Raw genomic sequence first — 24,221 nt, forward strand, 5'->3', positions numbered from 1 at the left:
ACACGTTTCACTAAGGGTTATCATAAAGCTCTTTTGATGCCTTTGCATATTTGGTTGAGGAAAAATATTCAGTGTGAGGTTATGTTCTTTATTCAATACTTTTAGAGCTTCAACAAATTCCTACCCATCATTCGGGGATGAATGATCCCAAGGGGGAGATAATGTAACACCCCACACTTTTAGGCTAAAGTTAAATCATCTTTCCTATGTTTATGAACCTGAATTGTAATACTCCGTACTATTCTTAACTTAATTCAGATTTTAGTTTCATGCTTAAGGGGCTTAAGTCTAAATTTTTACTAAGTGTTGGGGCTTAGTCATCTTCAAGACCCCTAAACTTTGAGGATTTCTATATTGACCTTCTTGACCCTGAAGAGATAGTTTTTGAGTTAATTCAAGTTCAAGGATGTAAGAAGTATGTCTCGAGGAAGTTTTGGATTTTTTTAACAAAGTTTGGGTCACGTTTTGATCACGAATCCAGCAAGTCAATATGATAGGGCCGCGTCGCGATGACATTTCCATTGACACGTACATTGCATCGCGGTGAAGGTGTTTTCGTCTTGTTATTGATTTATAATTTGAATGCTTGTGTCATGATCTTTATCCTAGTGTGTAAAGTTCTTATTAGGTGAAAAATGTTCATAAAAATCACTTAGAGCAAAATTGAGCTAAGAGCCTTTGATTCGTCCAAAGTTTGATATTCAATTCTACAAGGGTCAACTTAAAACATGTATAAATTTTGATATATGTCGAAATTTTCAGATCAACACCCACCAAAATATAGATAATTGAGTTAGCTTTCCAACGATACTAATTTTGCCTTAATTCGATACCCGACCAAAAAGTTATGACCATTTTCGTATGAACCAGTAAGCCACAGCGATAAAACCGTGTCGCGATGGGCATGCAAAATGTAGTTACAGGTTTAAAAATGTCAGAAGGGAAAATGGGTCTTTTTCCCCTCAACCAAATCATTCAAAACATGACTTGGGGCATCATTTAGGATATTATTTGCCTTCTTCTCCAATAAATTCTCAAGAAAACCCCTCCTCTTTCCCAACAACAAATTCAATTCTTTTCCCCTAGGTAATCCAAAATTCAAGCTTTCCAAGATTAAGATTCTTCAAGAAAGCATCGAAATTAGGGTTCATCCTTCAAGTTAAGAAACTTAAGGTAAGTAGGGCTATCCTAAATCTCATGGGCATAGGTTTTATGATTTTTACAAGCTTAAAAGTTATATATGTATATATATGTAATGAGTTTTGAGAAATTGTTTTAAGTGCATGCATCATGGACCCAATTCGATGAAAGTATGTAATTGTCAAGGGTTTTTTCCATAAGAATGATTTATAATCTCGTGGAAATGTGATTTGAGTTCGAAAAAGTGATTTATGAATGTGATTTGTGAAATTTCCTTCCCCATGATGAAATTTATGGACTTTGCATTGCATGAATTGTGTATTGTTTTGAAAGCATGACTTAAGAGCCCCTTTATGATCATGAGATTCATGTATAACCAATGTTGGGGCTGGTTTATGAAGATGATAAATTTTTGAGTTTAAAATATCTCCTTAACCATTATGCATGTGTTGAATTAATGAATTGACCACCACGTATTAATGTTTTGTAAAGAAAATGGAATTGCATAAGTTTCCTGTTATTTTGAAATAAGTACTCTCATGTAATGTTTAAATGTTTTGGTGGTCCAATAACATGTTTTCGGATAGAGAGACTATGATATAATATAATATGGCTTATAAGACTTGCAAGTTTTGGCATGACGATACCAATTCAGACATATGCCATAACAGACTCAGACTAGAACAAATTATAAACTTTTTTTGACTTCGGACCACATTTTGAGAAAGATGCATGTTTTAAAATACTAAAATTGGGCTTAAAAAGATTTAGATGGTTACCCAAAGAAGGCATTTGAGTGTAAGGGCTCATTGCTAGGAACCGAGTTTTGCTGATTCGGGAGACATGATTAGTTATGGCCAATGTATACTTGCCTCTGAGCACTGGTATACTATGGTATACTAGACTAGTATATAGGATCCCTATCCTTGTCGCAAACTTGGATTTAGGGGCTTGGTCGATGAGTTAATAGTGGACCCATATAGCCCATGGGTACTAGACTTGTAGGGTGTACCATCTAGCTCAAAAGTAAAACAAAGAGTTGACTCATGGTTGCAAGAAAATGTTTTGATTACTTATGTTGTATAAAAATATTTTATTCAGGTTTTTTGGTATAGTCCCATGCTCCATCACATTAGTAGAGCACTTGGGATATGATAGAATTGGTGAGCCAACCATCTTTTGGAAGGCATTTATTTATATATGGAATCTTTCAGTAGACGGTCTAGCTAGGGGCTTCGACCCGGCCTAGACAGTTAGTATTCAGTAGAGGCTTCGTAGAAGAATTGAAGTGTTGTATTGTAATTTTTGTAGACACACTTTGTATTATAAATTCCCTTTAATTTCATCATATCTTCCGCATTTGATTTATCTATAGATTATGTTCATGATAACATGTTATGGGGTCTCTTGGGCCTTCATGTTACGGGATGCCCATCGTGGCCAGGGCCTCGGCTCGGGTCATGACAATGAGTAATCCCAATAAAATTCATTGGATGACAATGAAAAGAGTTTTGAGGTATTTTAAATACATTCAAAACTATGCTTTGCATTATAATAAATATTTTGCAGTAATTGAAAGATATATTGATGCAAATTGGATCATCGGATAAAACGATTTAAAATTCATGAATGGATATGTATTTACTATAGGTGGAGGAGTAGTCTCTTGAAAATCATCCAAACAGACACATATTTCTCGCTCCACAGTGGAATTTGAGTTTATCGCATTAGATAAAATCGGTGAAGAAGCAAAATGGCTCCAAAATTTCTTGAAAGATATTGTTTATTGGCTCAAACAAAAGGCACCAGTATGTATACACTTTGATAGCCAAGCGGCGATAGGTAAGGCAGGGAGCATGATGTATAATGGTAATTCTCGTCATATAAGACGAAGACAAAATACCATTAGAAAACTTCTCTCTAGTGAAATTATAATTGTTGACTATGTGAAGTAAAAGGATAATGTGTCAGATCCACTTACAAAAGGCCTATCTAGAGAGGGAGTTGAGAGAACATTTAAGGGAATGGATTTACAACCTAGGAAAAGTCAGCATGGCAGTAACTCTACCTAGCAGACCGGAGATCCCAAGAGCTGGGTTCAAGGAGATCAAACAAAGTTGTGTCTGACAGGTTCAACATTGTCAATATACCCAACCCATTCTCATGATATAGACAATGTTTAGTAACAAGGATAAGGCTTATGGTGTGAAGTCTTTTATTGATTATCTAAATTTGGCAGATTTGACCAAATAGTTTAATCTATAGGATTGAAAGTTTAGAAATCACTTGTGTGAGGGTGAAGTGGACACCGCTTCAAGGAGAATGATAGTAAGGACCTATTCTCTAAGCTCTTATGAAATCGGGATGTGTTCATGGTTGAAATGAACCAAACCGTCAGAACCATAAATGGTAAAAGGCTGGTTGTGTGACATGTGTTGTCTAGGTGTACATTAAAGCTCGACAGTTTAAAGATATCAAATCTATTGATTGACCGAGTGTATCCGATGTATGTTCACTACGAAAAATTCAAAGGGAAACCCACTTATCCAGATGCAATCAATCTTTGCTTGATGATCACATGCTTGTCCGTAAAATCTTCATAAGATAGAAATTTCCCATTGATGTGCGAGATTGTTAGGTTCAAGTTGAAAGTGTGAATAGTAAATGGAGGGAATTAGTGGAGATAAAAATGAGATCACACTCAAAAAGGAAAGTGTACTCAAAAATATAAAAGGTCTACTAATTCTCTATATTGGTGGGAGAGAGAAAATTGCATATGTTCTTATTAAGAAAGACATCTCTACATGGATAGTGAGGCAAGAACAAAGAGGTATCTCGCGTTTTCATCATCGTCGCTCACTCGGCTCGGCTTTGACTTTGGATTTGGATTTGGATTTAGATTTGAATTTGTCAAATGATTGATGAGATTAATTTTTTAGACAAATTTTATTTGAAACTTGTAAAACAAGTGAAGTTTTAATCCAAAAATCCAATAGAATAATTTTCTACATATGCTGCGCATTTCAGGCGCTATGCAAATGCATATGCGACACATCTTGAAAAGAACGCTACCTTTAGAGAAACAGACACACTATTTCAGAAAAAATATACCCTGCAAACACAGGTCAGGCACATACCTAGTGCAGGCAAGCCCTGCCTGGCGCACGTCAGGCGCAAAAGCCACTGGAATGGGTAAAACGTCACCTGCGGTCGCAAGCCAGGCGCAGCTCTAGCATAAACTGGGCGCAGATGACGTGACTATTCAGTAACAATGCAATTTTCCAGAACCAATGCTTCCTTTCCAAAGGGACACCTAGTGGCTATTAATACCTAACTTATTCCTCAGGTAGAGAAATAATTTTGAGAGCAGAAAAACACTTTCTGTCTTCTAAAAATTCATTGTCATCATCTGCCGTTGAGTGAGTTCAAAGAATCTGATAACTTGAGGTACCACTACTGTCGGATTGTAAGCCATTTTATCCTGGGAGGAAAATTCAGCAACCTCGTATACTTGAGGAAAATTAATTCCTTAAGGATACTCTGTAAATTCGGAGGACTTATCTTTATTTCTGTTTCATCTTATTTCTTAACTATAACACACTTCGTTGATAGTTCATATATCATATTGAACTTGTGTTGAAGGTTTTGAAAAACTTCATAAGTATTCTTGAGATAGTCTTGAACTTGTGTTGAAGTTTAGTGTATAAACATACAGATTTTGTACAACTCGAAACAACAATATTAGGAAGTAATCATTCAGAATCTGTATTGTTTGGTTTCTAGACATTAAAGCTTTATGTTTTCTACTCTGTTTGATCTTAACAAGTGATTTGAACACATAAAAACTTTATCACAAGCTAAAGGTCATTCGGTTGAAAATTGAAAGACATAAAACCTTCATTGTTAAACTAGAAACAAGTAGTGTTTAAAGTTGTTACAAACTTATAAATTACTAATTTGATATACTAAAGTTCTCTGTCTTTTTGTGAAAAGAAAAATGACTAATGATAATTATGTTAATGAAGCTGGGACAAGTATGGCAGCAGTGAATGTTGCTACAACTAGTCGTACGAGTGCTCCATAGGCAATGGCACCAGCGGAGAAACCTGAAAAATTCATGGGTGCTGATTTTAAAAGGTGACAATAGAAGATGTTCTTCTACCTTACAACCTTATGTCTTCAAAGATTTACATCTGAAAAAGCTCCAGAGTTTCTCGAAGAAACTTTAGATCAGGATCGATTTGTTAGTATGAAGGTGTGGAAACATTCTGATTTCCTATACATGAATTACATTCTAAGTGGCCTCACAGAAGACCTATATAATGTGTATAGTGGAATGAAGACGTTAAAAGAGTTTTGGAGTGTCCTGGAAATAAAATACAAGACTGAGGATGCTAGAACCAAGAAGTTTTTTATTGCAAGATTCCTTGAGTATAAAATGATTGACAGCAAGTCTGTCGTATCTCAAGTATAGGAACTGCAAGTTATCATCCACGATCTCCTTGTGGAAGGTAAAAGTTTGGTGAATACCTTACTTGAACATGTTAAAAATATTTTTAATGTTCACGTGAACTTTATTGTAGGTTTGGTTGTGAACGGGGTGTTTCAAGTTGCTGCAATAATAGAGAAGTTGTGGAAGGACTTCAAGAACTACTTGAAACATAAATGAAAGGAGATGACAATCGAAGATCTCATAGTAAGGTTGCGCATTGAAAAAGACAACAAGGCCGCAGAAAGGAGGTCGAAAGGAAATTCTGCAATGAGTGTAGCAAACATTGTAGAAGACGACCACAACAACTCAAAAAACGAAAGAAAACTGGACAAGAAAGCAACCTAAGAAGAAATTCAAGAAAAATGCTTTAATTATGGAAAGATTGGCCACAAGTTGACAGATTGTCGTGCCCCAAAGAAAGGGAAAAAATTGGACCAAGAAAATATGGCTAAATCCAAGAACGAAATGGACGATCTGTGTGCCATACTATTTAAATGTATCATGGTTGGAAATCCTTGAAAATTATGGATGGATTCCGGTGCCACCTATTACGTTTGTGCAAATAAAGAGTTGTTTACTACATTTTCTCCATCTCAAGGCAAAGAGAAGATCTATATGGCAAAGTCCACAACAAAAAAAGTTGAAGAAATAGGAAAAGTATGCCTAAAAATGACATCAGGCAAAGTGTTGACTCTTAACAATATCTTGTATGTACCGGATTTTAGGAAGAACTCTATTTCTATATCAGTTCTTGATAAAAACGTATTCAAATGTGTATTTGTTTCTGGAAAAATTTTACTTAGTAAAGGAGAAGTGTAAGTAGGAAAAAGGCTATCTCACCAAGGGCCTATTTAAGATGAATGTAATGAATGATGAGATCAATAAAAGTGTTGTTTCTTCTTACTTACTTGAGTCTAATTATTTGTGGCATGAACGATTAGGACATATCAATTATAAAATATTATGAAACTGATTAATTTAGAAGTTTAGCCAAACTTTGAATGCAATAAATCAAAATGTCAAACATATGTGGAATCAAAGTATGTTAAGTATTCATATAAGTCCCTTGAAAGGAATTCCAATCCCTTAGACTTAATCCACACTAACATTTATGATATGAAGTCAACATCATCTCGTGGTAAAAAAAAGTATTTTATAACTTTTACTGATGACTACACTAAATATTATTATGTCTATTTGCTAAACAGTAAGGATGAAGCAATAGATGCGTTTAGGTAATATAAAATAGGAGTTGAAAATCGGTTAGAGAAAAAGATCAAAACTATAAGAAGTGATAGGGGTGGAGAATATGAATCTCCCTTTGCGGAAATATATATAGAGAATGAAATTATCCATCAAAATATGACCCCGTATTCGCCTCAATCTAATGGAATTGCGAAAAGAAAAAACAAAATCTTAAAGGAATTAATGAATGTATTACTAATAAGTTCGAGAATATGAATCTCTCTTTGCGGAAATATGTATAGAGAATGAAATTATCCATCAAAATACGACCCCGTATTCACCTCAATCTAATGGAATTACGAAAAGAAAAAACAAAACCTTAAAGGAATTGATGAATACCTTACTAATAAGTTCAGTGTTACCGCAAAACTTGGGGGAGAAGTTATCTTTACAGTTAACCGAATACTAAATAGAGTGCCCCACAGTAAGACACTATCAATTCCATATGAAAAATGGAAAGGAAGGAAACCCAACTTGAAATATTTCAAAGTGTGGGGATGTCTAGCGAAAGTTCAAGTTCCTATGCCTAAAACGTTAAAAATAGGACCTAAGACAGTGGACTGCGTGTTCATAGGATATAATAAAAGTAGTAAATTATATCGATTTTTAGTTCATAAATCCAAACATCTGGATATCACTGAAAATATGATAATTAAATCAGATAATGATGAATTCTTTGAACATATTTATCCGTATAAAACTAGACATAAACAGTCTAGTGGAGGGTCTAAACGACATAGAGATGAACCAAGTAAGGATGTACATAATGATGAGAATCCAAGACGTAGTACATGTCAACTTCGTTTGGATCAAATTTTGTAACATCTCTCTTAGAAAATAAGCCTCAAACATTTAAAGAAGCGATGGTGTCTTCAGAATCATCCTTTGGGAAAGAGGAAATCAGTAGTGAGTTTGATTCAATCTTAAAAAATCATACGTGGGAGTTGGTTGATCTTCCTCAAGGAAATAAACCATTAGGTTCTAAATGGACCTTCAAAAGGAAAATGAAAGCGGATGGTACTATTAACAAATACAAGGCAAGACTTGTAGTAAAAGGCTTTAAACAAAAGGAAAGCCTTGATTACTTTGATACATACTCACCTGTAATGAGGATAACGTCTATTCGGATGTTAATTGCCTGGCGACAATAGTTGGTCTTGAAATCCATCAAATGGATGTAAAAACAATATTCCTAAATAGAGAATTGGAGGAAGAAATTTATATGGAATAGCCTGAGGTTTTTGTGGTTCTAGGTAAAGAAATGAAGGTGTGTAAACTTGTTAAGTCACTTAATAGACTTAAACAAGCACCTAAACAGTGGCATACAAAGTTTGACCAAACTATGTTGGCAAATGGCTTTAAGATATACGAATGTGATAAATGTGTTTACATTAAATGCACTCCAAATCACAAGGCCATTGTTGGTTTGTATGTGGATGATATGTTGATCATTAGTAGAGACATTTCTGACATAAATGCTACGAAATAAATGCTTGAGAGCAAGTTTGATATGAAAGACCTTGGAGTTGCCGATGTGATCTTAGGAATAAGAATCCATAGAACTCCATAGGGGTTAGCATTGTCAAAGTCTCATTACATCGAAAAGGTACTTGATAAGTTCAAATATTTGGAATTTGGTAGTGTCAATACTCCATTGCACGTGAGCTTTGCCCTTCAAAAGAATGAAGGTGAAAGTGACTCACAATTGGACTACGCAAGAGTATTGGGATGTTTGATGTATATCATAAATTGTACACGACCAGGCATAGCATGTGCTATTAGTAAGTTAAGTTTGTACACGAGTAATCCCAATAAAACTCATTGGATGGCAATGAAAAGAGTTTTGGGGTATCTTAAATACCCTCAAGACTATGCTTTGCATTATAATAAATATCCCACAGTAATTGAAGGATATAGTAATGTAAATTAGATCACTGGATCAAATAAAGTAAAATCCATGAGTGGATATGTATTTACTATAGGTGGAGGAGCAGTCTCTTGGAAATTGCCCAAAAAAACATGTATTGCTCACTCCACAATGAAATCTGAGTTTATCGATTAGATAAAGCTGGTGAAGAAGCAGAATGGCTCCAAAATTTCTTGGAAGATATTCCTTATTGGCCCAAACCAGTAGCACCGGTATGTATACATTGTGATAGCCAAGCGATGATAGGTAGCGCAGGGAGCATGATGTGGATAAAGACATAATACTATTATAGAATTTCTCTCTAGTGGAATCATCATTGTTGACTATGTGAAGTCAATGAATAATATGTCAGATCCACTTACAAAAGGCCTATCTAGAGAGGGAGCTAAGTGAACATCCAAGGGAATGGGTTTACGGCCTAGAAAAAATCAGCATGGCGGTAACTCTACCTAGCAGACTGGAGATCCCAAGAGCTAGGCTCAACTCAAGGAGATCAAACAAAGTTGTATCTGATAGGTTCAACATTGTCAATATACCCAACCCATTCTCATGATGTAGACAATGTTTGATAAACAAGGATAAAACTTATGGTGTGAAGTCTTCTACTGATTATCTAAATTTGGCATCTTTGACCAAATAGTTTAATCTATAGGATTGAATGTTTAGAAATCACCTATGTGAGGGTGAAGTGGAAGCCGCTTTAAAGAGAATGTTAGTAAAGGTCTATTCTCTAAGCTCTCATGAAACCAAAACGTGTTCATGGTTGAAACGAATAAAACCGCGAGAACCATAAATGGTAAAAGGCTAGTTGTGTGACATGTGTTGTCTAGGTATACATTAAAGTTCGACGGTTCAAAGATATCAAATCTACCGATTGACCAAGTAAATCCGATGCATGTTCACCACAAAAAGTTCAAAGGGAAACCCACTTATCCAGATGCAATCGATCTTTGTTTGATGATCACATACTTGTTTGTAAATTCTTCATAAGATAGCCATTCCCCATTTATATGGGGGATTGTGGGTTCAAGTTGAAAGTGTGAATAATAAATAGAGGGAATTGATGAAGGAAAAAATGAGATCACACTAAAAACGGAAAGTGTACTAAAAAATATAGAAAGTATACTAATTCTCCCACATTTGTGGGAATTAGAAACTTTCATGTGTTCTTATTAAGAAACACATCTCCACATGGATAGTGACTTAAGAACAAAGAGGTGCCTCATGTCGTCGTCGCTCGCTCGGCTCGGCTTTGGCTTTAGCTTCAGCTTCGGATTTAGATTCGAATTTGGATTTGGATTTAGATTTGTTAAATAATCAATCGATGAGATTAAGTTTTTAGACAAATTTTATTTGAAATTTGTAAAACAAGTGAAGCTTTAATCCAAAAATCTAATGGAATAATTTTCTCCATATGCGAGCGTATTTCAGATGCCATGCAAACGCATGTGCGATGCATCTCGAAAGGAATGCAACCTTTAGAGAAAAAGACACACTGTTTTAGGAAAAGGGCGACCTGCGGACGCAGGTCAGGCGCATACCTGGCGCAGGTCAGGTGCAGAAACCACTGGAATGGGTGAAACATCACCTGCGGCCGCAGGTCAGGCGCAGCTCCAGCACATACTGGGCGCAGATGACGTGACTGTTCAGTAACAATGCAATTTTCTAGAACCAATGCTTTCATTTCGAAGGGACATTTAATGGCTATAAATACCTGACTTATTCCTTAGTAGAGAAATAATTTTAAGAGCTGAAAAACACTTCATGTCTTCTAAAAACTCATTGTGATCATCTCCCGTTGAGTGAGTTCGAATAATCCGATAGTTTGAGGTACCGCTACTGTCGGATTGTAAGCCATTTTATCCTGGGAGAAAAATTCCGCAACCTCGGGTACTTGAGGCAAATTAATTCCTTAAAGACACTCCGTGAATTCGGAGGGCTTGGCTTTATTTCAGTTTCATCTTATTTCTTAACTATAACACACTTCTTTGATAGTTCATACTTCATATTGAACTTGTGTTGAAGGTGTTGAAAAACTTCATAAGTGTTCTTGAGATTGTCTTGAACTTGTGTTGAAGTTTAGTGTATAAACATACAGATTTTGTACAACCCGAAACAACATAAACCATGAGCATTCTTAAGTTTTGGATTTTTTGGCTATCCATCGAAATTCTTCGATGTTGGTTTGTTACTACGTATAATGTAATATTTGTTGCTCTCCTAGCTGCTTTTTAGTTTTTTTATTTCCTTTTCAAATGTAGATTTTCCATTCATATCAGCAGTAGTAACATCATTTTCATAGTTTTTCATCATACGATTTTTTGTTATTATCTGTTATTTTCTATGCTTCGATTATCACATAGTTTAGTTATTGTAATTGTTCCTTGTTTTCTAAATGCTATGTAATGTGTTTTCCTAATATTTGTTATATATATCCTCTTTATTTTTGTATTTTTCTTTCTCAAACTATTTTGATATGTGTTAATTGAGTCGAGGATACGTACTTCGTAAGAAACCTCTCCACCTCCATGAAATTGAAGTGAGTTCTACATATACTCTATCCTACTCAGACTCCATCTATAAAATTACATTAGGTTGTAGAATTTGAGTATGGGTAACACTTGTAAAAGTCCAAGGGCAAATAGTTAAACATGTTTCCATGTAAGTTGGTTCAGAGAGAAGTGGAACCATAAAAAATACATAAAAATAAATACTATGACCAATAAGAGGGAAAAGGCGAATTAAATGTAGGTTCTTTTGATCACTTCCTACAAACATATATATCAACTTCATTTTTTTATCACATGGAGGCAACAAATTATAGATAGAACATTCAAGAAGGGGTTGTTAGAATAATGTGGGACCCTAGGGGTGGTGTGGATTGGTGGTGGGGGGTGGGGGATTCAATTAGCCACTCAAAATTTTAGAAATTAAAAATAAGTTAAATAACTAAAATTGTCAAATATACCTAAGTTGAGTTGTAAAGGTATCAAAGGTACCTAGTTAAATGAAAGTATACGAAGAATCGAGATTATTTTAGGGTATTCTAAATTTCTTATGAGCAACTGTTTGTAGGTTTTTACTTATATAATCTCCATCATAAACAATACTCCAACATTTTTAATGTGATTTTATTCGATGATTGAACTGATATATACAAAATTCTCCCTTTTTTTAGATTTTATTAATCAGATGAAAATAAATCCTAGTTATTTAATCTTGATTGAATACTAGAAGTAATAATCAAATACTTTTGTGTCTAAATACTGACTGTCTCTGGCCAATGGGAGAGTGTTAGTTTAAACATTTAGTACAACGATCAATGACCGATAGCCACTTGTCCTTGAGCCGTTGGATAATGCCAATCTAGTGTTGTGTGTCAAATACTGCTCTCCGAGGGATGCTTGCGCTCATGAACCATGTTGTGTTCCGGGATGAAACAAACAAACAGTGAGAACCAAAGATGCTTAAATGATAGATTGTGTGACAAATGATTGTCTAGGTATACACCAAAGCTGGATGCTTTAAAGATATCAAATTTACCAATTGATCGAGTATTCTATCATATGTGCACCACATGTGATTAATTCTTATGTACAAATCACAAAAGTTTTTCATGCATGTTTTTCATATATAGTTATTCCCTGTTCATTTAGGGGATTGTTGAGTTTTTAAAATGTGTGAATGAAAAATGAATAAATATTATTTTTTTTAAAGACAATAGAAAAAATTCAATTTGAATAATCACTTTTTCACTTTAAATGATTGTGATCTTTCTGATGGGATGTGACTTTTCGAATGACATTTTTGGTAAGGCGCAATAAGCATCTCTTCGTGCTACCTTTGCCATGGCTATAACATCAGTTTTCCTCATCAAATATTTGAGCTTCTTTTGCATATTTTGTAACAAATATAGTCATGTATGATTTGTTGTCATTTTTTGTGTTCGACGAAGGCATTGACGTTTGAGGTACCGTTATTTCAGCGACATATATATCTGTTTTATTTTAGGGGGAAGCAATTCAAAACTCAGGTATAATTAGGGGATTAAAATTTCTTAAGTACACACAGTAAATTATATGAACTTGGAATTTCATTTAAAATTTTACCTTTACGGGGTCACAAGTAACCCCCTCCCCTCCCCAAACAATATCCGAAATTTCAGTGACACGCCTAAATTTTATGGGGGTTCTATTACCTCTCTCCCCCACCCCCTCCAAACTCACTCTTTAAAAATTTTGTACTCCTTTTGTATTGACGTGGCTATAGAATTCTTCAATGGAGATACCACGTCAGTAAAAAAGAGTACAAAAATTCAAAAAAGAAAAAAAAAATTAGGGAAATAATAGACCGCTTAAAAATTAAAGTTGTTCTCTATTTTACTTATGATTTTTGGTTTACTGTTTTGAACACAGAATATCAATGATGAAATTAAAAAGAGATCTTTTAATTTGATAATTACACCAATTCTAACCCCCACCCCACCCCCTTCACTCTGCTCGAGAATTAGAGTGTAATTTATCTCTTCTCAATTATTACACTCAATTTCCTACCAGCCAAGTAATTACTTGGTCAAATAATCTCAATTTGATATTATATATTAATTAAAAAAATAATTAATAACTCAACTATTTTACCATAGTACCTTTATTAAATAATATTTAAATTTTAATTTGAAGAAAAAATAATTAATATTAAGGATAAAAACAGAAAAAAAAAATCATTTTGTCGTAATTAATAAAAAATGACAAGTAAAATGAGAAATCAAATTAAAAAATTTGGAACAAGTAAAATGGGACGAAGAGAGTCTGGAATTACACTCAATTTCCTACCAACCAAATACTCCCTCCGTCCCAAATTACACATCTCAAATTTTCTAATTTGATTTCTCATTTTACTTGTCTTTTTCATTAATCAAGACAAGATAATTTTTTTTTTAATACCTTTAATAGTTGATTACTCCTTGTTACTAGCATTGAATTATCAAATCTCGAAAAATGTTGTAAGAACTTTGTTAATCCTATAATCCTAATTATCCATACAAAAAGTGTTTTGGTATCAGTCATATAATAACTCCATCAATATTAGAACTAACAGCATGACACAACTAATAGAGGTAAAATGATAAAACTATATTATCAATTATTATTTTTTTAATAATTGTATCATCTTAATTTAAGACGAATAATTTAGTAAAAAGAAAGTAATTTCTTGATCAAATAAATTGGTCAAACTATGTCTTACACCTAGTTACACCCAAATTCAATCATCAAGTGACTTTTCAAACATATCCGTGCATTTATTTCATCTCATCTCCATTCACTTTATTATGGTCTAAATGGAATTGATTGTACATTTAAAATGGGAAAGGGAGTCATTGTAATACACATGCATAATTAAAAGTCAAAATGGAATAAATTCTCATTAAATAATAATGGATATATTTGTATTAATAGTATTCATTTTATCTCAATTTATGTGTCACTTTTCAGATTTTAAGATTCAAATATATTTATTTTTTATTGTATTTTTTTATATATTCTTAAAATATTTTGATTTGTTAATAATTATGACTTGTAGTACTTTTTACTAGTCTTCAAATATATAAATTTGAAATTTTATGCCCAAATTTACTGTCAAAACTTGAATGGTTTGACTCTCATTGAAAAACTAAAGGTGACACATAGGAATAAAGAGAGTACTTAATAATGATCTATATAAGAGAGAGAGCCTGATGCTTCCTTTATTCATTCATCTCACTATATCAAAAATTCCTGTTAGAAGATTAACAAAATAAGATGGAAAATTTGTTTACAGTTCTTTTTCTCCTTGTGTTGTTTTCCATGGGCAGTGCAGGTACTATTTCTTTCCTACTGTATTCAAAATTGAAAATAGAAATAAAAAACTTTTGTTAAGAAAACGTCGTGGGTTCGAATTCAGTGACCTTCTAAACACTATAGTTTATTAAGCTATATGAATTTTCACATTAAGCAAAGTATTTCTTTAAAAAAAAATGTCTTTTTTGTCGAGAAAATTTCTTAAACAATGCTTTCTTTTTTTTGGGATAACTAAACAATGGTGTTAGCTTTCATTTTGTTTTTTGGGAAAAAATAGTGAGATTTTGCTATATATGAAAAACTTGAAAAACTAAACAATGCTATTAGCTCTCTTTTTCTTCTTCTTTATTTATTGTTATTATTATTTTTGTTATAATTCAGACAGAATAAGGAATCACAAGTAAAAGAAAATAAGAACAACACACAGATATACATGAAAACCCTTGTAGGAAAAACCACGGGTAAAGGCAGAGGAGGTTTCGTTATGATGGAAAGAGAGTACAATGTAGAGGAGGCTGAATTTTCTGAATAATAAAATAACTCACTAAATCGCACTTATATATTACGTACACAAATAGGTCCTAGGCCCAAAAACATAAAGGTCCATCAACTAAAATTTGGGTCACAATTCTAACAATCTCCACCTTGACACGAATTCTAATTCAGAACTCAAATCCATTTCAAGACAAACTCTCCACCTCTTCCACAAAGCCCCTAAGGGCACATCTTAATAGCTAACACTAACCAAGTCCAAGCAATGCTCAAACTTGGCACTTGGTAGTGTCTTGGTCATCATATCAACGGGATTATCATGAGTACTAATCTTGCTCACCACAATATCATCACGAGCAATAATTTCACGCACAAAATGATACCGAACATCGATATATTTTTTCTTCTCGTGAAACATCTGATCTTTCGTAAGGAAGATAGCACTCTGACTGTAGCAAAAGATCGTAGTAATCTGTAAGTCTTTGCTAAGTTCACCAAACTGACGCTTCAACCTAATAGCTTCCTTGAAAGTCTCTGTAATAGTCATGTATTCTACCTCAGTAGTTGACAAAGCAACCACAGTCTGTAAGGTAGCTTTCCAACTAATAGCACAACCACCAATGGTGAAAACATAGCATATAAGGGACCTCCTTTTATCACGATCTCCTGCAAAATCAGAATCAACATACCCGATTACTCCATCTCTATTTCGCCCAAACTGCAAACAAATATCAGCAGATCTATGTAAGTATCTGAAAATCCACTGCACTTCTTTCCAATGTTCTTTGCCAGAATTTTCATGTATCTTGTAACTGCATTGACGGCATAAGATAAATCTGGTCGGGAACACACCATCGCATACATAAGAGACCCGACGGCACTAAAGTATGAAACTCGAGACATATAGTCATGCTCGTCATCTATTTTTGGAGATAAAGTGGCCAAGAGTTTGAAGTGAGATGCCAATGGAGTACTTACAGGTTTGGCATTTTACATATTGAACCTGTTAAGCACTTTCTCAATATACCTTTTCTGACTCAAATATAACTTGCACGTTTCTCTATCCCACAAAATTTCCATGCCAAGGATCTTCTTTACTGCTCTTAGATCCTTCATCTCTAACTCCTTACTGATTTGGGCTTTGACTTTTATTATCTTTCTCATATCCTTTGCTGCAATCAACATATCATCAATATAAAAGAGAAGATACACGAATGAACTATCACTTACCTCCTTGAAGTAGACACAACTATTGTAGCTACTTCTCTGAAATATATGAGAGGTTATAAAAGAGTCAAACCTCTTATACCACTGCCTGGGCGACTGCTTTAAGCCATAAAGAGACTTTTTCAACAAGCATACATAGTCCTCCTTTCCTGAGACTACAAAACCCTCTGGTTGCTGCATATAGATGCCCTCCTCAAGTTCTCCATGTAAGAATGCAGTTTTCACATCCAACTGCTCAATCTCAAGATCATGCATGGCCACAATACCAAACAAGGCTCGAATCGAGCTATGCTTTACAACTGGAGAAAACACATCTGTGAAGTCAACCCCCGAAACCTGACTGTTCCTTTAGAAACTAGTATTGCTTTGTACCTAGCCTCTTCAACTCCTAATGTTCTTTCTTTCTTTTTAAATACCTACTTGTAACGGACAACTTTCTTATCTTTAGGCAATCTCATCAAATCCCATGTGTCATTCTTATGAAGTGATTTCATCTTCTCTTGCATAGCAATCATCCATTAGCCAGAATCATCACAACTAACTGCCTCTGAGTAAGAAGAAAGTTCTTCACCGGAATCAATACCTTCTGCTACAATCAATGCATAAGCAACCATAAATTAGCTTTAGCATACTTCTGAGGAGGTCTAATATCTTTTCTAGTCCTTTATTTAGCAATAAAATATTGTGGCGACACTGGTGGTGAAGAAAAAATAGTACCACTCTGTATCTCTGGGCTAGACTGAGAAGTAGGCACCGATGTAGTCTCTGCTCCAATCTGTAATTTAACGTAGGTGCTTGACTGCTGCTGATTCATATCACTAAGCTCATTTAGAGGCGAAGCACTAGATTTGGAGGGAGCCCGAAGCATGGTTGTTTCATCAAATATAACATCCCTGCTAATTATAACCTTTTTGCTTTTTAGACACCAAAGTTTATAACCTTTAACACCAGGCTTATAACCCATAAATAAGCACTTGACAAATCTAGGTTTCAACTTTCCATTATCAACATGAGCATACGCAGGACATCCAAATATCCTCAAATCAGAATAACTAGCAGGAGTACCAGGCCATACCTTTTGTGGAGTTTTTTTTATCAATCTCGACTGAGGGAGAGCAGTTAATAAGAAGACAATCCATTGTAACACCCTGTATCTGGTACTCGGAATGCTACACGGTGCTCATGACCCCGAAGGAACACAATCTAACCCATGACTGATATATGTACCTGTATACCGCATAATATACTGTATAAATGCAAAAACATAAACTGAAAGGCCATAAGGTTCAAAACTGATAAATCACCATAGGATATAACATCTGGGATAGGGTATAAATACCCAAAACAAAAATATCTAAACATACTATAGTCTGAAAAGCCTCTAAAACATAACTGTCTAAATAAAGAGATAATGGGATATGTCCCCTACTAACTCTAACAAATAAACTAATTAATGAGATAATAAAGAAATGATCATGTCCTCAAAAGATAAGGACTCACTGCTAACTCTGACTGCGAAGACTGGAATGTTACTGATGCTCTGGATCCCGTGCTTTTGCACCTATGATATAAGATACCATAGCGCAAATGCGTTAGTACTTTGAATATACCGGTATGCATGTGAGGTAGGCTAAATGCAAAGGGTTTACATGCATGATCTATACTAACTGACTGAATAATATGAACGTGAGAACACATGCATGAATACATAATAACTATACTAGGGTCGTGATAACATGATTACTAAGTCTGAGTATTGATAACATGAGATACTGATAACTGTATAACTGATAACATGAGTGACTGTATCTAACAGTCCTGAATCTGATGGAACTAGCTGAGTTTTGTACAGTTCTGAGTTGACTGTATCTGACAGTCCTGAATTTTGTAGAACTATCTGAGTTCTGTTACTGAGGCTGAATGACTGTATCTGACAGTCCTGATTCTATAAATGAAACTGTGGAAAGTATTCATCTAACCGATATGCCCCTAATACGTCATTATGGCTAAGTTGGGGTCCAATCTGTAACCCCAATTGGAAGGGTGTCAATACCGCGCCACTGGTAAAGATAATCTGTGAGTAACCCTCATATAATAGGTAACTCTAGTGAGAATAGTGAAAACCCTCATATAACAGGTAACTCTAGTGAGAATGGTGGAAACCCTCATATAACAGGTTAAGACACCTCATCTATCCTCATATAACAGTCTATGATGTCTCAATCTACGCTGGCTACGTAGTTCTGGAATGCAAGAATTACTTCGAAGAATCACACCCTCATATAACAGGTAAGTTCCCATCTTTGGGTTCACTCGGTGCTAACTCCTACTCCCATCTGAATAGACACTGGACATGGATTACTGAACTGTACTGGACTGAATTAACTGAATTTCGTTGACTAATGGAATAGTACTTAGATTACTGAATTACTAAAATTTCCTGAGTCACATGACTGACTGAGTTCTATGGATCATGGCTTGACTGAGGATATCGTGAAAACATGACACTAAATCTAGGCACACAGCTATATTTTTCGGGTACAAGTACCCCCAGGACTCGATGGAAGGAAACTGACAAGGCATGACATTATTGAATACATGACCAACATCAACGGTCCATAATACAATAGTTGGAGATATTTCATGGGTATTTGATTATCATAGCTTGGTACGTGAATAAGATAGCATGTATACATAGTATAATTTCATAAGGCTAACTCATGAGCAATTCCACAAACAACTTCAATACATAAAATAACATAAAAGTCATTTTGAACATAAAATTAAAGCATAAATTGTCATTTGGGTCACAATTTAGCTATAATGCATAATTTTATCCCTTCAGGGATTTTATCAAACACCTTATATGCACAACTTAAGTCATAGGTGAAATCATCAAATTTCACAACTCATAAACCACCAAATTCATAGATTTCAATTTATATGCTAACGTAGTTTTCATAATTTCACATAAAGATCCCAACATGAGAATCAAACAACAACCATCACATAACTTGAGCAACCCACAACATAATAATCATGATTCATAATTTAAAATAGGGTTCTTGAGCTTTATGGATGAAATAAATCCATAAATCAACACAACGCATACCTTAGTTCTTTGTTTAGTGAAGATTGACGGAGAGACTTTCTTGAAATTGAATCTCCAATTGAAACCCTAGCTTGTTCTTGAGAGAAAATTGACAGAAACTAGTATATTTTGGGTTTCAAATAGCTGAATCTCGTGTTAAAGGGCTTAAATAGGGGTGGAAAATTGACCCTTTTAACCCTGGACGCATCTTTTAACTTTGTAAAAAAATTTCCAAACTGGACCCCTGGCGCGACGCGGAGCCATCGCGTTGCCACTTTATTTGCGATCTGGAAGTTTGGCGCGACGCGGGAAAAATCACTCTGAGACACTGGAAAAGGGACAATTGCCATTTTAGCTTGTGGTGCGGCACGTCACTGACCAATATGGTGATGTTTTACGACAGGAATTTGAAATAGTCATAACTTTTTACCCAGTTATCGGATTTAGGCAAATTTTATATTGATGGAAAGCTTATTGAATTTTCCACATGAAAGAGAGTGAAACTATTAAAAATTCCCTATGGAATAAACATTAATCAATTTAGAAATAATACTTGACATTCTTGGGACGAAATTAGTTAGGAAACTTTAGGGTATTACAGCCGTGGAAGCAGCTTCGGTCCAAAAAGACTTGGGTAAATCAGCATTCGAGAGCATACAATGCACCTTCTCCATTATAGTCCTATTCATTCGTTCGGCCACACCATTCTGCTGTGGAGTATGACGAACTGTCAAGTGCCTCACAATTCCTTCTAACTTGCACAAAGCATTAAATTCATTAAAACAGAACTCTAAACCATTATTGGTCCGAAGGCGTTTTACCTGCTTCCCTGTCTGTTTTTCAATCATAGTCTTCCACTCCTTGAAAGTAGGCAACACATCATTCTTTTGCTTCAGAAAGAACACCCAAACTTTTCTGGAATAGTCATCAATAATAGTCAACAAGTAATTAGCGCCTCCTCTAGAAGGTACTCTAGCAGGACCCCAGAGATCAGAATGAATATAATCAAGTGTGCCCTTAGTTGAGTGGATACCTTTAGTGAATTTGACTCTCTTCTGCTTCCCGAATATGCAGTGGTCACAGAACTCCAATTTGGTAATACTCTGCCCATCAAGAAGTCCTCTCCTACTTAGTTCAGCCATCCCGTTTTCACTCATATGCTCCGGGCGCATATGCCAAAGTTTAGCAACATCACTTTCTGATAGAGAGGAGGTAGAAACGACTACATCACCTGTAATAGTAGAGCCTTGTAGGACATACAAATTTGCAGAATTTCTCTGTCTTTTCATCACAATAAAATCACCTTTAGTAACCTTTAGGACTCCACCTTCACCAGTGTACCTATAACCGTTCGAATCAAGGGTACTCAAGGAAATAAGATTTCTTTTTAGGTCTGGAACATACCGCACATCACCATGGGTCCTCACAACCCCATCAAACATCTTGATCCTGATTGTTCCAATACTAGTTATCTTACAGGGTGTGTTATTTTCCATCAACACAGCACCTTTAGAGACTGTTTCATATGTTGTAAACCAATCCCGATTACGACACATATAAAACGTGCAAGCTGAATCAAGAATCCAATCCTCATAGGGTTTGGAGTTACCATCAAACACTACCAAGAGTTCTCCATCACTACCACCATCTTCAATAAAACTGGCTTCACCAGACTTCTCTAGTTGGTTTTCTTTCGATTTTGGAGCTTCTTTTTTTCTCTATTCTGTAACTTTCAACGCTAGGATTTGATATGGTCATTCTTCTTGCAGTAATTATAGGTTTTGTTTCTATTTATGGATTTTGACCTATTCCTATCATCACCCCCAGAATTCCTCTCACGAGTCCTTCCTCCTCGAACAATGACACCATTTTCTTGAGTCTCCGGCCCATTTACAAGATGCTTCATCTTTTTTTAGAGAATAATGAATCATAGACTTCATCAATCGTCAGGGTATCACGACTATATAAAATCGTATCTCTAAAGGTCGTGTATGATGCAGGCAGCGAACACAACAAAATCAACCCTAAATCTTCCTCATCGTACTTAACCTTCAGAGTTTCTAAATCAGAGATGATTTCTTTAAAGACAAATAGGTCGTTGTTTGAGATGCAACTTACTTGTTAGGCTTTTCGTCATGCATAAAGATTTCAGTTAGAACCACAATGCAGCGTCAGTGGTCTCCTTCAAACATTCTATAGAATCCGATTGGATAAATGAAGGTGGATCTGAGATAGAGCCTTCCGATCCTTACGTCGTTTGTCCTCGTCCGTCCACGATGAGGGCATCTTATCAAACCCTAATAGAGCATCGTCCAAATCCATCTGCGCGAGCACAACCCGCATCTTAACCTGTCATAACGAAAATCTAGTGTTGCGATGCAACAGCGGAATATCATACTTCATGGTTGCCATCCCCGAGAAAACAATTAACCAAGCTCTGATACCAGTTTGTTAGGATTCGGACAAAATGAGCAAACCACAAGTAAAAGAAAACAAGAACAACACACAGAATTACGTGGAAACCCTTGCGGGAAAAACCACAGGCAAAGGCAGAGGAGGTTTCACTATGATGGAAAGAGAGTACAATGTGGAGAAGGCTGAATTTTCTAAATAATAAAATAACCCACTAAATTGCACTTATACATTACATGCGTACAAATAGGTCCTAGGCCCAAAAATATTAAGGTCCATCAACCAAAATTCGGGTCACAATTCTAACATTTTTTGCAAAAAAATAGTGAGATTTTGCTATATATAAAAACGTAGCGACATTTTGATTTTAAAATATAGCGGATATAATATGTCATCCTAAATCGGTTACATATTGCAACGGTATGTGACCAATTATATATGTATGTATGAGTATATTTCAAAGCAAAAGCTAGGTGTATGTATTGCCAACGGTATGTGTATGAGCAGTGACAACTGAATAGGATTTTTAAATACAACAATACATATGCAACTGCATATATGCTATAAAATTACGTAATTTCATTGAATATTCATTAATTTTTTCTAAATGTCATTATTAAAAGTAATATGTAATCAATATCGGTAGATCGAATAATTTTCTCCTTTTTGTTTTGGTGTTATTTAATCTTTTTTTTTTTTTAATAACAGAAGCAAAGGATTGTTATGAATGGAGCAAAACATTTAAGGGGGGATGTTATGATAATGGAAAGTGTAACCAAAGCTGCACAAGTGAGGGTTTCACCAGCGGAAAGTGCACACTCTTTTTTAGAAGATATTGGAGATGCTATTGCACAAAGCAATGTCCTTTTAATGCTCTTCTACCATAATTAGTAATTTTTATTTTTTAAAATTATGTGTTTATGAGACTTAAGTAAAGAGACATGGTTAATTTGCCTCTAACCTAATGTATCCTTTGATGATATATTATGGAATAGCATTTTGGAGCTTTTAATTAATTACATTCTACGGATGTGAAATGAGTAGGTTGGAATGAATTTGAGCGGACTAAAATAGATTGAGTAATAAATAAGCGGGCTATTGATCCGGCCAAAAGTTATTTAGGTTGGACTAAATAGGCTAAAAAGTGTCACAACTTACTTGTCCAATTCACAGGCTGAAATAGGTTGTTGAACTAATAAATGAGTGGATCAATAACTAACCTAAATTTATGTGAATTATGTTTTTTATGGACTAATTATGTCATTACTTATCAACATTGTTTGACAATAAATAAAGTTCATAGTCCAGTCTCACGAAAGTTACACTCTTCAAAGGCATGTTATATCAAAATTCACCAAGTAAAAAGAGCTATTTCTCTCCTAGTTATAGACTATGCCAGCTGTTATAAAAAAGTCCCTAAAGTGTCACTTAAGCAAATTGCTAAACAATGTCACATAGACAATTTGCGCAGTCACAAACTCCTACTGGTCACATCAAGCTTCGCATCCCGCATCATAATTGAGTCCTACTTCTCGCTCCAAGTATTCCTTAAAGTGGAGTTTTGTGAGCCGTAAGCCTTAATTATAAGTTTCCTTCGAGGTTTCAAAGTAGTGACATGATAAAAAGCTCTTGAACTCCTTTACTAAACTGGACGTGCATGCATCACAACATGTGTTTGCAAATGTTTGTTTTCAATTAATTTTTTATACAAATTTAATGAATTCCTCAATATAATAATTAATAAGGTTTGACAGAACTCATAGATAAGTTTCTAGCTCCTCGCCCATAGATAACATAATAAGGTGATTTCTAGCTCCTCATGTCTTATTAAATTAGGCCCCAAATTATCAAGCCCCAATCCCCCTCACCAATGTAGTGGGATTACCCTATCATATTTTTCATGTATTTACTTTCATCTCATACCATAATCTAAATGAAATTGGCAAAGGCAAAAACTACAAGAAGTAGCATATGCTTAACACTTAAATTATCAAAAAATAACAACACTTAAATAAAATTACATTATGTAGCAAACATAACATTATTTTAAGTGTGATCCTCCATTTATTATCTTTGAGAAGTTACCATGTATAAGGTTCCTTTTTCACTCCACTTCTCTTTCTCTTTACTTTAATTGATTTTTACTTTACCTTCTATTGTTTGAAATCTCTCAGATTCTTCTTTCAAATTTTTTCTTCTCACGTTTTTTCATGATTTGATAAGAATATTAGTCCACAATTTCAGATAACTAATAAATTCAGTTATTGCATGTTATCAATTTCTCAATTTTTTTATTTTGTATTTTGTACTATAAACCATTAGCAACTTCAAATTTGAGGTTTTTATGCTCTAATGGTA

General features: G+C 34.8%; 1 long non-coding RNA gene across 1 annotated transcript; it reads left to right on the forward strand.

Moving 5' to 3' along the window:
• The first annotated feature begins 14,460 nt into the window (after positions 1-14,460).
• Positions 14,461-22,879, forward strand: LOC124900038. The gene is made up of 2 exons (XR_007057621.1): positions 14,461-14,660; positions 22,572-22,879. It is a non-coding gene; the product is annotated as an uncharacterized LOC124900038 (long non-coding RNA).
• Positions 22,880-24,221: the final 1,342 nt, after the last annotated feature.

Source organism: Capsicum annuum, chromosome 7 (assembly GCF_002878395.1).
Source record: "Capsicum annuum cultivar UCD-10X-F1 chromosome 7, UCD10Xv1.1, whole genome shotgun sequence".
Classification (NCBI taxonomy): Eukaryota; Viridiplantae; Streptophyta; class Magnoliopsida; order Solanales; family Solanaceae; genus Capsicum; species Capsicum annuum.